At 52.4% G+C, this 12,021-nt stretch overlaps 1 protein-coding gene across 1 annotated transcript in view; it reads right to left on the reverse strand.

The window, feature by feature from the left end:
• The window catches only part of AFAP1 (actin filament associated protein 1), a 165,169-nt gene extending 156,520 nt beyond the window's left edge, over positions 1–8,649 (reverse strand). Inside the window, exon 1 of the mRNA XM_029064139.2 lies at positions 8,586–8,649. The gene's annotated coding sequence lies outside the window, so the exon portion shown is untranslated. The remainder of the gene's footprint in view (positions 1–8,585) is intronic.
• Positions 8,650–12,021: the final 3,372 nt, after the last annotated feature.

Genomic DNA, 12,021 nt, shown 5'->3' on the forward strand with positions numbered 1-12,021 from the left:
GACATGGAAATCAGCGCGACCTAGTAGAAAGGGCTTGGGCCTAGAGTCGGAGGCTCTGGGTTCTAATTCCAGTTCTGCCACTTGTCTGCTGTGTGACCTCGGGCAAGTTGCTTCACTTCTCTGGGCCTCAGGTCCATCATTTGAAAAATGGGGTTTCAATAATTGTTCTCCTTCCTACTCGGGATGTGAAACACACAAGGGACCTGATTATCTTGCACCTAGCCCCGCGTTTAATACAGTGCTTGGCAAATAGCAAGCATTTAACAGATTCCACAGTTTTTATTATTATTATTATTACTATTATCATTATTTTCATGTAAAGTATTTCATGCCAATGATGGTCCCTTCCAGATGGCCTGATAAAAAGGGTCAGACTCTTAGTGGCAAGAGCCCGGACTTGGGAGTCAGAGGTTGCGGGTTTTAATCCTGGCTCCATGACTGATCAGCTGGGTGACTTTAGGCAAGTCACTTAACTTTTCTGTGCCTCAGTTCCCTCATCTGGAAAATGGGGATTAAGGCTGTGAGCCCCACGTGGGGCAACTTGATTACCTTCTATCTAGCCCAGTGCTTAGAAGTGCTTGGCCCATAGTAAGTGCTTAGCCAATACATTCATTATTATTATTATTATAACAGCACCAATACACAACATGTTATAGCCAATTCTAAAACAAAATAAGCCATTATTTGAAGCCTCTTGGGAATGCTTAGTACAGTGCCCTGCACACGGTGAACGCTCAACAAGTACGACTGAATGAACTGAATGAATGCCGAAAGCCGTATAGATTGGATCGGAACGTAGATATGGGGCATTTTCCATTTCTAATTTCTAACGATAAAAACCTATTTCTTTTGTTCCACATTTAGAAGCGGACCTAAAGGAGAACTCTCTCCAGTCGCCTGGAGCAGAGACCATTACCCAAATTGCATCGAGCCCGACAAAGGTGAGAAAACAGAGTCAAAGCCTATCCGATCCCCAGCTATTTTTAAAAATCCAATGTGTGGCAGGCTCACAGCATTACATTCTCTTTTCCTTATGTGGCGAGGATCTTTCGTGACTCTTAAAAAGGAAAGAGTGTTTCACTTCTTTACAAATTCTGAGCACGTTGTCATCTTCATTCCTCTCCGGGCTTTTAAGGAGCCGATTAGTCACTCGATAGGTTCACTGAAAAGCAACATTAAATACGGTTGGGCGTTTAACTGGTGAAAGGGATGTTGGCTTTGGGTTCTGGAGCAATGTCTGCATCAAGGAAAGCAGGATGAATTTCTTACACCTTCCAAGGAGAAGAATGGATTCTTTAGCGGACCGAGCCTCCGGGCTCGAAACAATTGAGATTTTCCCGCAAAAGGCCAACGTGCCTCTCGGAAGAACTGACTTAGCCGTTTCCTTACCAGAAGCGGACAAAAATTGCCAGACACTCCACCAGGTGAGGAACCTTGCCTGAACGATCCTCAAGCCCAGGATCCCAAATGCCTCGCGTAGAAAAATAAATCTGAGGAGGAACTTGCTCCAGGTCACCGTAGCAAAAGTCCGGTGGGCAAAACTACAAACCCTGGAGAAACTGAGAGACAAGTTTCTCCTTAATAATGTTGGTATTTGTTAAGCGCTTACTATGTGCAGAGCACTGTTCTAAACGCTGGGGTAAACACAGGGTCATCAGGTTGTCCCACGTGAGGCTCACAGTCTTAATCCCCATTTTACAGATGAGGTAACTGAGGCACAGAGAAGTTAAGTGACTTTCCCACAGTCACACAGCTGACAAGTGGCACAGCTGGGATTCGAACTCATGACCTCTGACTCCAAAGCCCGTGCTCCTTCCACTGAGCCACGCTTAGTCACTCATTCGTTCAATCAAATCTATGGACCGCTTACTGTGTGCAGAGCACTGTACTAAGCACTTGGAAAGTACAATTCAGCATTAGAGAGAGAGAGAATCCTGGCCCAAACCGGGCTCACATTCTAGAAGGGAGAAGACAGACATCAAAACAAGGAAACGGGCATCAGTAGAAATAAACAGAATTAGAATTCCTTAGGAATGCTGCTCTTTTCAATACGGTTCCCCGCTTCTTAATAATAATGAAAGAGATCATTCAGATCTGTTCAGCGCTTACTATGTGCCGGGCACTGTACTAAGCGTCGGGGTAGATCCAGGCAAATCGGGTTGGATACAGTCCCTGTCCCATATGGGGCTCACAGTCTTAATCTCCATTGTAGAGAGGAGGTAACTGAGGCCCAGAACAGTGAAGTGACTTACCCAAGGTCACACAGCAGACAAGTGGCAGAGCCGGGATTAGAATCCAGGTCTTTTTAACTCCCAGGATGGGGCTCCATTCATTAGCCCAAGCTGCTTCTCACTTCGTCTAGACTTCATATCTTGTCCATTATAGGGCTTCGTTAACTGTGATGCTTATTAATAGCTTAGCAGGTATCATGGGTGGGGAAGGCGTGAGATAAGCCAATCGGATAGTCCCTGGATCTTAACTCTGTTTTACAATGGGGGGAAACTGAGGCACAGAGTGGCTAAGGGAAGCCTCGCATGGCCCCTGCGTGGCCACACCCCCCCATCTTAGACTGTGAGCCTGTTGTCGGGTAGGGATTGCCTCTATCTGTTGCCGAATTGTACTTTCCAAGGCCTTAATACAGTGCTCTGCACACGGTAAGCGTTCAATAAATACGGTCGAATGAATGAATGACCAGTGGGAGAGAACTCAGCTCTCTGCTCTTTCCCCTAGGCTCCTCTCTGCTTTCCTAAGTAATAATAATGTTGGTATTTGTTAAGCGCTTACTATGTGCAGAGCACTGTTCTAAGCGCTGGGGTAGACACAGGGGAATCAGGTTGTCCCACGTGGGGCTCACAGTCTTAATCCCCATTTTCCAGATGAGGTCACTGAGGCACCGAGAAGTGAAGTGACTCGCCCAAAGTCACACAGCTGACAAGTGGCCAAGCCGGGATTCGAACCCATGACCTCTGACTCCCAAGCCCGGGCTCCTTCCACTGAGCCACGCTGCTTCTCGTGTTTAGTGCAGTTGAGGGAGTGCAGGGACCGCTCAAGAAATACCTTCTCGCTACTTGGGAGGGACAATAATGGCACCGTGCCCGGTTTGGGTCGACTCCAGCGCCTAGCGGAGTGTAAGCACTTAATAAATACCAGGATGGGAAGACCCGGCCTGGGCTGAGGTGCGCTCTCTGAGATGCAGAGCAGAAGACTGAGAGTCAGGAGATCCGGGTTCCGATCCCGTTTTCACCGCCTGCCTGCTGTGTGACCTTGGACGAGTCACTTGGCTGTGCCTCAGTTTCCTCATCTGTAGAACGGAGATGAAACCATCATTCTCCTTCCTATTTGGACCGTGAGCCCCAGATGGGACAAGGACTGGGTCCCACCTGATGATCTTGTATCTATCCCAGGGCTTGGCACAGAGTGAGTGCTTAAGTAACACCCCAGTTACTTCTGGGGATGGGCCGGGGGGGAGGTGTGGTTATCGGGACCTCATCGCTACCACCATCTTCCTCCTCCTGCTGCTCGCGGTACCAGCTGGACACATATGAAAGGAGAGGGGTGGAAGACACAGTGCTTTCCCCTGGCTACTGTGCTATTTGTTAAGTGTTTACTATGTGCCAGGCACTGTACTAAGCACTGGGGTGGAAACAAGCAAAGCAGATTGGACACAGTCCCTGTCCTCCTTGGGGCTCACAGTCTTCATCCCCATTTGAGAGATCAGGAACTGAGGCCCAGAGAAGTGAAGTGACTTACCCAAGGCCACACGGCAGACAGGTGGCGGAGCCGGGATTAAAAAGCATGACCTTCTGACTTCCAGGACCGTGCTCTAGCCACTACTCCGTACTGCTTCCCTGGGCTGATACTGCTCTCCTGTCCACCCTCACCCACCACTCCAATACTCAATCAGGCTCTTTTAGAGAAATCTCTGCTGAGATTCTGAATTAGAGAAGAGATCTTGCCCCCTCCTCCCGCCCCTCCCTTCTCTCCTTCTCCATCCCAGCCCGCACACTCCACTCCTCTGCCGCCGCTCACCTCCTCCCCGGGCCTCCTCCTCGCCTGTCCCGCCGTCGACCCCCGGCCCACGTCCCGCCTCTGGCCCGGAACGCCCTCCCTCCTCATATCCCACAGACAATCACTCTTCCCCCCCATCAAAGCCCTGTTGAAGGCCCATCTCCTCCTCCAAGAGGCCTTCCCAGACTAAGCCCCACTTTTCCTCATCTCCCACTCCCTTCTGCGTCACCCTGTCTGGCTCCCTTTGCTCTTCCCCACCCCAAGTCCGTATCTTTCATTTAATTTATCTGAATTGATGTCTATCTCCCCGCCTCTAGACCGTAAGTCTGTCGTGAGCAGGGACCGTCTCTCTTTATTGTCGTATTGTATTTTCCCAAGCACTCAGAACGGTGCTCTGCACACAGTAAGCACTCAATAAATACAACTGATTGATTGGTGGCAGCAAGATATCAGAATCCAGACCAATTTCCAAGCCTCCAAAACTGAACCGTTCATTCATTCATTCAATCGTATTTATGTTGTCCGGCTGGCCTTCTCCCCAGACCCCACTCAGACTCCCACATCCAGATCCTTGCCCGGTTCTGCCTGCATCACTTAAGGCCCGACTCTGTATCGATCATATTTATTGTGCGCTTTACTATGTGCAGAGCACTGTACTAAGTGCTTCTGAGAGTACAGTACAACAATATCCAGACACATTCGCCACCTACATCGAGCTTACAATCTGGGGAGCGTGGAGGTGGAAAACAATAATGATGACGGTATTGTTAAGCGCTTACTAGGTGCCAAGCACTGGTGGATACAAGCTAATCAGGTTGTCCCACGTGGGACTCACAATCTTAATCCCCATTTTACAGATGAGGCAACTGAGGCACAGAGAAGTGAAATGATTCGCCCAAAGTCACACAAGCTAAAAAGTGGAGGAGCCGGTATTAGAACCCATAATAATAATAATAATAATGTTGGTATTTGTTAAGCGCTTACTATGTGCTGAGCACTGTTCTAAGCGCTGGGGTAGACATAGGGGAATCAGGTTGTCCCACGTGGGGCTCACAGTCTTAATCCCCATTTTACAGATGAGGGAACTGAGGCACAGAGAAGTTAAGTGACTGACCTCTGACTCCCCAGCCCGGGCTCTTTCCACTGAACTATGCTCCCATTAATAGAAATAAATAAATTACGGATATGGATATAAGGGGTGTGGGGCTGAGAAGGGGGATGAATGAAGAGAAAAAGTCAGGGCCGACGTAGAAGGGAGTGGGAGAAGAGGAAAGGAGGGGTCAGTCAGGGAAGGTCTCTTGGACAGGATGTGCCTCGAGATCACCAAGAATGAGATTTCTGATCCAAGTTGGTCTCCCGGCAAAGAATAATAGCAATAATAATGTATTTGTTAAGTGCTTACTATGTGTCAAACACTGTAGTAGATACAAACTAATCGGGTTGGACACAGTCCCTGTCTCACCTGGGGCTCACACTCTTAGTCCCCATTTGACAGATCAGGGAACTGAGGTCCAGAGAATTCATTCATTCATTCAATCATATTTATTAAGTGCTTACTGGGTGCAGAGCACTGTACTAAGCGCTTAGGAAAGAACGACAATAAACAGTGACAATCCCTGCCCACAATGAGCTCACAGTCTAGAGTCTAGATAGGAGAGGGCAAGGTGATGGAGAGCTTTAAAGCAGGAGAGGAGTTTTCGTTTGATACGGAGATGGATGGGCAACCCCTGCAGATTTTTGAGGAGGGGACTGACACGTCCTGAACGTTTCTGTAGGAAGATAATCCGGGCAGCGGAGTGAAGTATAGACTGCAGTGGGGAGAGGCAGGAGGTGGGAGGTCAGCAAGAAGGCTGGCCCAAGGCCACACTACAGACAAGCGGCGGAGCCGGGATACTAGCGCTTAGAACAGTGCTTGGCATATAGTAAGCGCTTAACAAATACCATCGTCATCATTATTATTATTATAAGCCAGATCTTTCTGACTCCCAGGTCCGGGCTCGGGTGCGAGGTGAGAGGGGAAAGGGGGACAGGCAGCAGGGGACCCAAGCAGCTGCCCGGAGGGAGAGGGGACAATGGGGAAGCGGAGTGCCAGACGGGCAGAGGGAGCGTTTCGCCGATCCGGGAAAACAAAGACAGAGATGACAATACCCCCATCCCCGCTGAACCTGGCGGTCCCGCACCGCAGACCGACCTGCCTCTCCACTTCAGGGAAAGGACGGTCTCTTTTCATTCATTCACTCATATTTATTGAGCGCTTACTTTGTCCGGAGCACTCTCCTAAGTGCGTGGGAGAGTTACAGTGAACCGACACATTCCCTGCCCTCAACGAGTTCACAGTCAAGAGGGGGAGAAAGACGTTAATGTGGATAAATACATAACGGAACTATGAATAAGTTACAGTTCCGGAAATAAATTCCAGATCTATACATGAATCGCAAACATTAAAATTTCCAGCAGAAGCTCGTTGGCAGTCGGGAGAAAAGGATGCCAAAGAGAGCGACCCGGGGGCCTGCGAACGCGGTCGCACGACGGAGGCTGTCAAAAGGCTTTGTGTCATGATATCACAACGCCGTGTGTGTGCACACACAGCGACAATTAGCCTTTTCGGCTTCGCACACGTTCCCCGGGGGAACTTCACCATCTGTGGTGTCTTCAAGCACAAAGGACAACCACACCGTTACCAAACCAAGCGCTTCGGCCCAGGGCCGGGTACAGGGTAAGCGCTTAACCATTACTCTACCTACCAGCAGGGTCACAACTTAAGCTCCTTCACATCACAGGGAACAGGAATAACTCCGTTTGGGAATATGGCACGTGGGGGAGATCTAATCGGGAAGGAAACGCAGGGCTGTCAATCGATCCATCAATCAATCATCGCATTCATCGTGGGTCCGCTGAGATACAATCCTCCCGGCCGGCCGCATCTCCGAGCTCTGAAGCCAACACACCGAGCCGGCTTCTTCCCGGCTTTGGATTTTCCATCTCCAAAGCAGAATGGGATCGTTTTCCTTCCCAGCCTCCTCCGTGGACATTTCGAAGGCAAGAAAACCGCCTTCTGCCTCGTTTTGGCCTCTGGGTCCGGGAGCGTATGTGTTCCCGAATGTCATCAAGAGAGACCAACGCGTGCATTTCATTTTCCTACCGGTCAAACAGTAGGAAAAAAGTTTCACGGGTCACCCGGGGCAGGAACCAAGAGAGGGGGAATGGGATTTCTGTCCGCCTCCCTGAAACGTCCCAACGGAAGCAATGGAAGTAGGAGAGGAGGGCGAGGCCCTCTGGGTTGGGAAGGAAATGTAGGGAGCCCGAGTCTGGGTTGGGGTCTGGACTGACGGGGGTCTTCTCTGCCCATGACCCTGCGGGCTCTGGGGTTTTCCCATCTTGGGGAACAGGCCTGGGGGGCGAAGGCCCAGGAAGGGAAGGGGGAGGAGGAGGGAGGGGAAGGGAAAGGAAAAGGAAAGAGAAACACGCTGGGAAGGGGAAGGGAGGGGAAAGAAAGGGGAAAAGAAGGAAAGGGGGAGGGAAGGGAAAGAAAGGGGAAGAGAATGAAAGGGAAAGAGAGGAAACAGAGGGAAGGGAAGGAACAGGGGAAGGAGAAGGGAAGGAGAAGGGGAAGGGAAGGAGAAGAGGAGGAGGTGGAGAAGGGGAAGGAGGAGAAGGAGAAGGAGGGAAGGAGAAGGGAAAGAGGAGGAGAAGGGGAAGAAACGGGAGGGAGGTGGAGAAGAAGGGGAGGGGATGGAGAAGTGGAGAAGGTGGAAAAGAGGAAGGAAGAGGAGAAAGGGAAGGAGGAGAAGGGGAGGAGGTGGAAGAGAAGGGGAGGAGGTGGAGGAGAAGGGGAAAGGAAGAAGGGAAAAGAGGAGAAGGGAAGGGGGTGGAGGAGAAGGGAAGAAGGGAAAAAGAGGAGAAGGGAAGGAGGTAGAGAAGGGGAAGGGGAGAAGGAGAGAAGCGAAATAGGAGAAGGGGAAAAAGGGGGAGGGAAAGGGGAGGAGGTGGAGGAGAAGAAGGGGAAGGGAAGAAGAGGAGGAGGAGGAGAAGGGGAGAGAAAGGGATGGGGAAGGAGAGGAGGTGGAGGAGAGGAAGGAGAAGGGAAGGAGAAGAGAAGGAGGAGGAGGAGGAGAAGGGGAGGGAAAGAGAAAGAGAAGGGGAGGAGGTGGAGGAGAGGAAGGGGAAAGGAAGGAGAAGAGAAGGGGAATAAAGGAGAAGAGAAGGAGAAGGAGGAGAAGGAGAAGGAGAAGGAGAAGGAGAAGGAGAAGGAGAAGGAGAAGGAGAAGGAAGGGTGCGGGCCGGCCCTGGCCAGTCGGCGGCCGTTTGCATCGGGCGGCGGGCTGGAGCTCCTCGCACCGCCCAGGAGCGGAGCGCACGGCACAGGACCGCACCGCACCGGACAGGAGCAGGCGGGGGAGAGGGGGCGAGGTTGGACGCAGACTGCCAGCGGCCACCGGGAAGGACCGGCCCGGCCCGGCCCCGCACCGCACAGGGCACCGCGCACCGCGCACCGCGCACCGGGCCTGGGCGCGGACCAGCAGCGCGGCCGGCGGGGAGGGAGAGAAGGAGAGAAGGAGGGTCCCGGGCCGGCTCACCTCGGCGGCGGCGGTGCAAGCCGGAGGGCTGCGGGGAGGAGGCGGCGTCCGGGCCCCGGCCGACAATGGGGCGGCGGCGGCGGCGGCGGCGGCGGCTCGGCAGGAGACGCCGAGGCCGGGGAGGGGGCAGGGCCGCCGCTAGGGGGCGTGGTCGGGGAGGGGGCGGGGCCAGAGACGGGGGCGGGGCTTGCGCTCCGGGGCGGGGGCGGGGGCGGGGCCTCGGCCGGGGGGCGGGGCCTCCGGGGCCCCACGCGGGCGAATGCCGGCGGCGGGCGGGGGAGGGGGGAGAGCGCGCAGGCGCACAAGCGCCCCCTCCGCGGGGGGGGGGGGCGGGAGGGCCGAGACGGACGGGCCGGCCGGCCAATGGGAGGGCGGAGCTGGGAGAGGGGGCGGGGCAACGGGAACAAAGGAGGGCGGAGGGACCGGACCGGATCGGGCCGGATCGGACCGGATCGGGCCGGGCCGGAAGTTGCCTGGTGGGCCAAAGAGCCGCACTCTTGCCTCACGACAAGGATTGTGGGTAGAGCCCGGGCCTGGCCCTCAGCAGCATCACCATTCATTCAATACTATTTATTGAGCGCTTACTGTGTGCAGAGCACTGTACTAAGCGTTGGGGCAGATACAGGGTCGTCGGATTGTCCCACCTGAGGCTCACAGTTAATCCCCATTTTACAGATGAGGGAACTGAGGCCCAGAAAATAATAATGTTGGTATCTAAGTGCTTACTATGTGCAGAACACTGTTCTAAATGCTGGGGCAGATACAGGGTCATCAGGTTGTCCCACATGAGGCTCACGGTCTTCATCCCCATTGTACATAAGGATGGTATTGGCCAATAATAATAATGAGGATGGCGTTTGTTAAGCGCTTACTATGTGCCAAGCACTCTTCTAAGCCCCGGGGGAGGATCCAAGGTCATCAAGTTGCCTCACATAGGGCTCACAGTCTTCATCCCCATTTTACAGAGGAGGTCACTGAGGCCCAGAGAAGTGAAGTGACTTGCCCAACGTCACACAACAGAGGAAGGGCGGAGTTGGGATTAGAACCCACGACCTCTGACTCCCAAACCCGGGCTCTTTCCACTGACTATGCGCCAAGCACTGTTCTAAACGCTGGTGGGGCACACAAGGTCATCAGGTTGTCCCACTTGGGGCTCACTGTCTTCATCCCTATTTTACAGAGGAGGCCACTGAAGCCCAGAGAAGCGACGTGACTTGCCCAAGGTCACACAGCAGACGAAGGGCGGAGTTGGGATTAGATCCCACGACCTCTGACTCCCAAACCCGGGCTCTTTCCACTGAGTATGCACCAAGCACTGTCCTAAGCGCTGGGGTAGATACAAGGTCATCAGCTTGCCCCACATGGGGCTCACAGTCTTCATCCCCATTTTACAGAGGAGGTCACTGAGGCACCGAGAAGTGAAGTGACTTGCCCAACGTCACACAGCAGACAAAGGGCAGAGTTGGGATTAGAACCCACGACCTCTGACTCCCAAGCCTGGGCCTTTTCCACTGAGTATGCATCAAGCACTGTCCTAAGCGCTGGGGGGGCATAGAAGGTCATCAGTTTGTCCCATGTGGGGCTCACACTCTTCATCCTCATTTTACTGATGAGGTAATTGAGGCACAGAGAATCGCAACACCCTGCCCAAGGTCACACTGCAGACAAGGAATGAGCCGGGGTAATGATAATAATAACAACAATGATGGTTTGTTAAGTGCTTACTATATGCCAAGCACTGTTCTAAGGACTGAGGTAGATACAAGGTAAGCAGATTGTCCCAAATGGGGCTCATAGTCTTAATCCCTATTTTACAGATGAGATCCCTGAAGCACAGAGAAGTGAAGTGACTTGCCCAAGGTCACACAGCAGACAAGCAGCAGAGTCAGGATTCGAACCCATGATCTCTGACTCCCAAACTCGGGGTCCTTCCACAGAGCCATGCTGCTCGGATGTTCTCCGGTCACCTCAAACTTAATGTGTCCATAACAGGGCTCCTTATCTTTGCACCCAAATACCTGTCTCCCCTCCTCTAGATTGTGAGCTCATTGTTCATTTGTTCATTCATTCAGTAGTATTTATTGAGCGCTTACTATGCGCAGAGCACTGTACTAAGCGCTTGGAATGAACAAGTCGGCAACAGATAGTGACAATCCCGCCCAATGACGGGTTTACAGTCTAATCAGGGGAGCCAGACGGACAAAAACAAGACAACATAATCACGATAAATAGAATGAAGGGGATGGACACCTCATTCACAAAATAAATAAGGTAATAAAAATCTATGCAAATGAGCACAGTGCTGAGGGGAGAGGAAAGAAGAGGGGAGGAGCAAAGGGAAAGGGGGGAAAAGGGGGCTTAGCTGTGAGGTGAGGGGGGAAAGGGGGAGGGAGCAGAAGGAAAAGGGGAAGCTCAGCCTGGGAAGGCCCCTTGGAGGAGGTGAGCTCTCAATAGGGCTTTGAAGAGGGGAAGAGAGTTAATTTGGCGGAGGTGAGGAGGGAGGGCGTTCCGGGACGGCGGGAGGACGTGGCCCGGGGGTCGACGGCGGGACGGGCGAGACCGAGGGACGGCGAGGAGGTGGGCGGCGGAGGAGCGGAGCGTGCGGGGTGGGCAATGGAAAGAGAGAAGGGAGGAGAGGTAGGAGGGGGCAAGGGGATGGACGGCTTGGAAGCCAAGAGTGAGGAGTTTTTGTTTCGTGAGAAGGTTGATAAGCAACCACTGGAGGTTTTTGAGGAGGGGAGTGACATGCCCAGAGTCTTTCTGTAGAAGAATCATCCGGGCAGCAGAGTGAAGTATAAACTGAAGTGGGGAGAGATGGGAGAATGGAAGATCGGAAAGGAGGCTGATGCAGTCATCCAGTCAGGATATCACTTCTCTAGGCCTTCGTGATCTCATCTGTAAAATGGAGATTAAAATCACGAGGCCCATTCTCACTTTCCTTTGTGGGCTCCTCTGCCTTCCACCCCCCAATTTTGGGGATTCCATGAGGTTCAGTTCTTGGTCCTCTTCTAATCTCCATCTTCACTCCCTCCTTTGGAGAACTCATTAGCTCCCATGGCTTCAAAAACCATCTCTATATGGATGGCTCCCAAATCTCCATCTCTGGCCCTGATCTCTCTCCCTCTCTCCAGTCTCGCGTTTCCTCCTGCCTTCAACACCTCTCTCTACTTAGATGTCCTCCCATCACTTCATTCATTCATTCATTCATTCAATAGTATTTATTGAGCGCTTACTATGTGCAGAGCACTGTACTAAGCGCTTGGAATGTACTAATCGGTAACAGATAGAGACGGTCCTTGCCCTTCGACGGGCTTACGGTCTAATCGGGGGAGACGGACAGACAAGAACGATGGCAATAAATAGAATCAAGGGGAAGAACATCTCATTAAAACAATAGCAAATAAATAGAATGCTCAAAACAGAGCTCCTTATCTTC

This window comes from Ornithorhynchus anatinus, chromosome 4 (genome assembly GCF_004115215.2).
Source record: "Ornithorhynchus anatinus isolate Pmale09 chromosome 4, mOrnAna1.pri.v4, whole genome shotgun sequence".
Lineage (NCBI taxonomy): Eukaryota > Metazoa > Chordata > Mammalia > Monotremata > Ornithorhynchidae > Ornithorhynchus > Ornithorhynchus anatinus.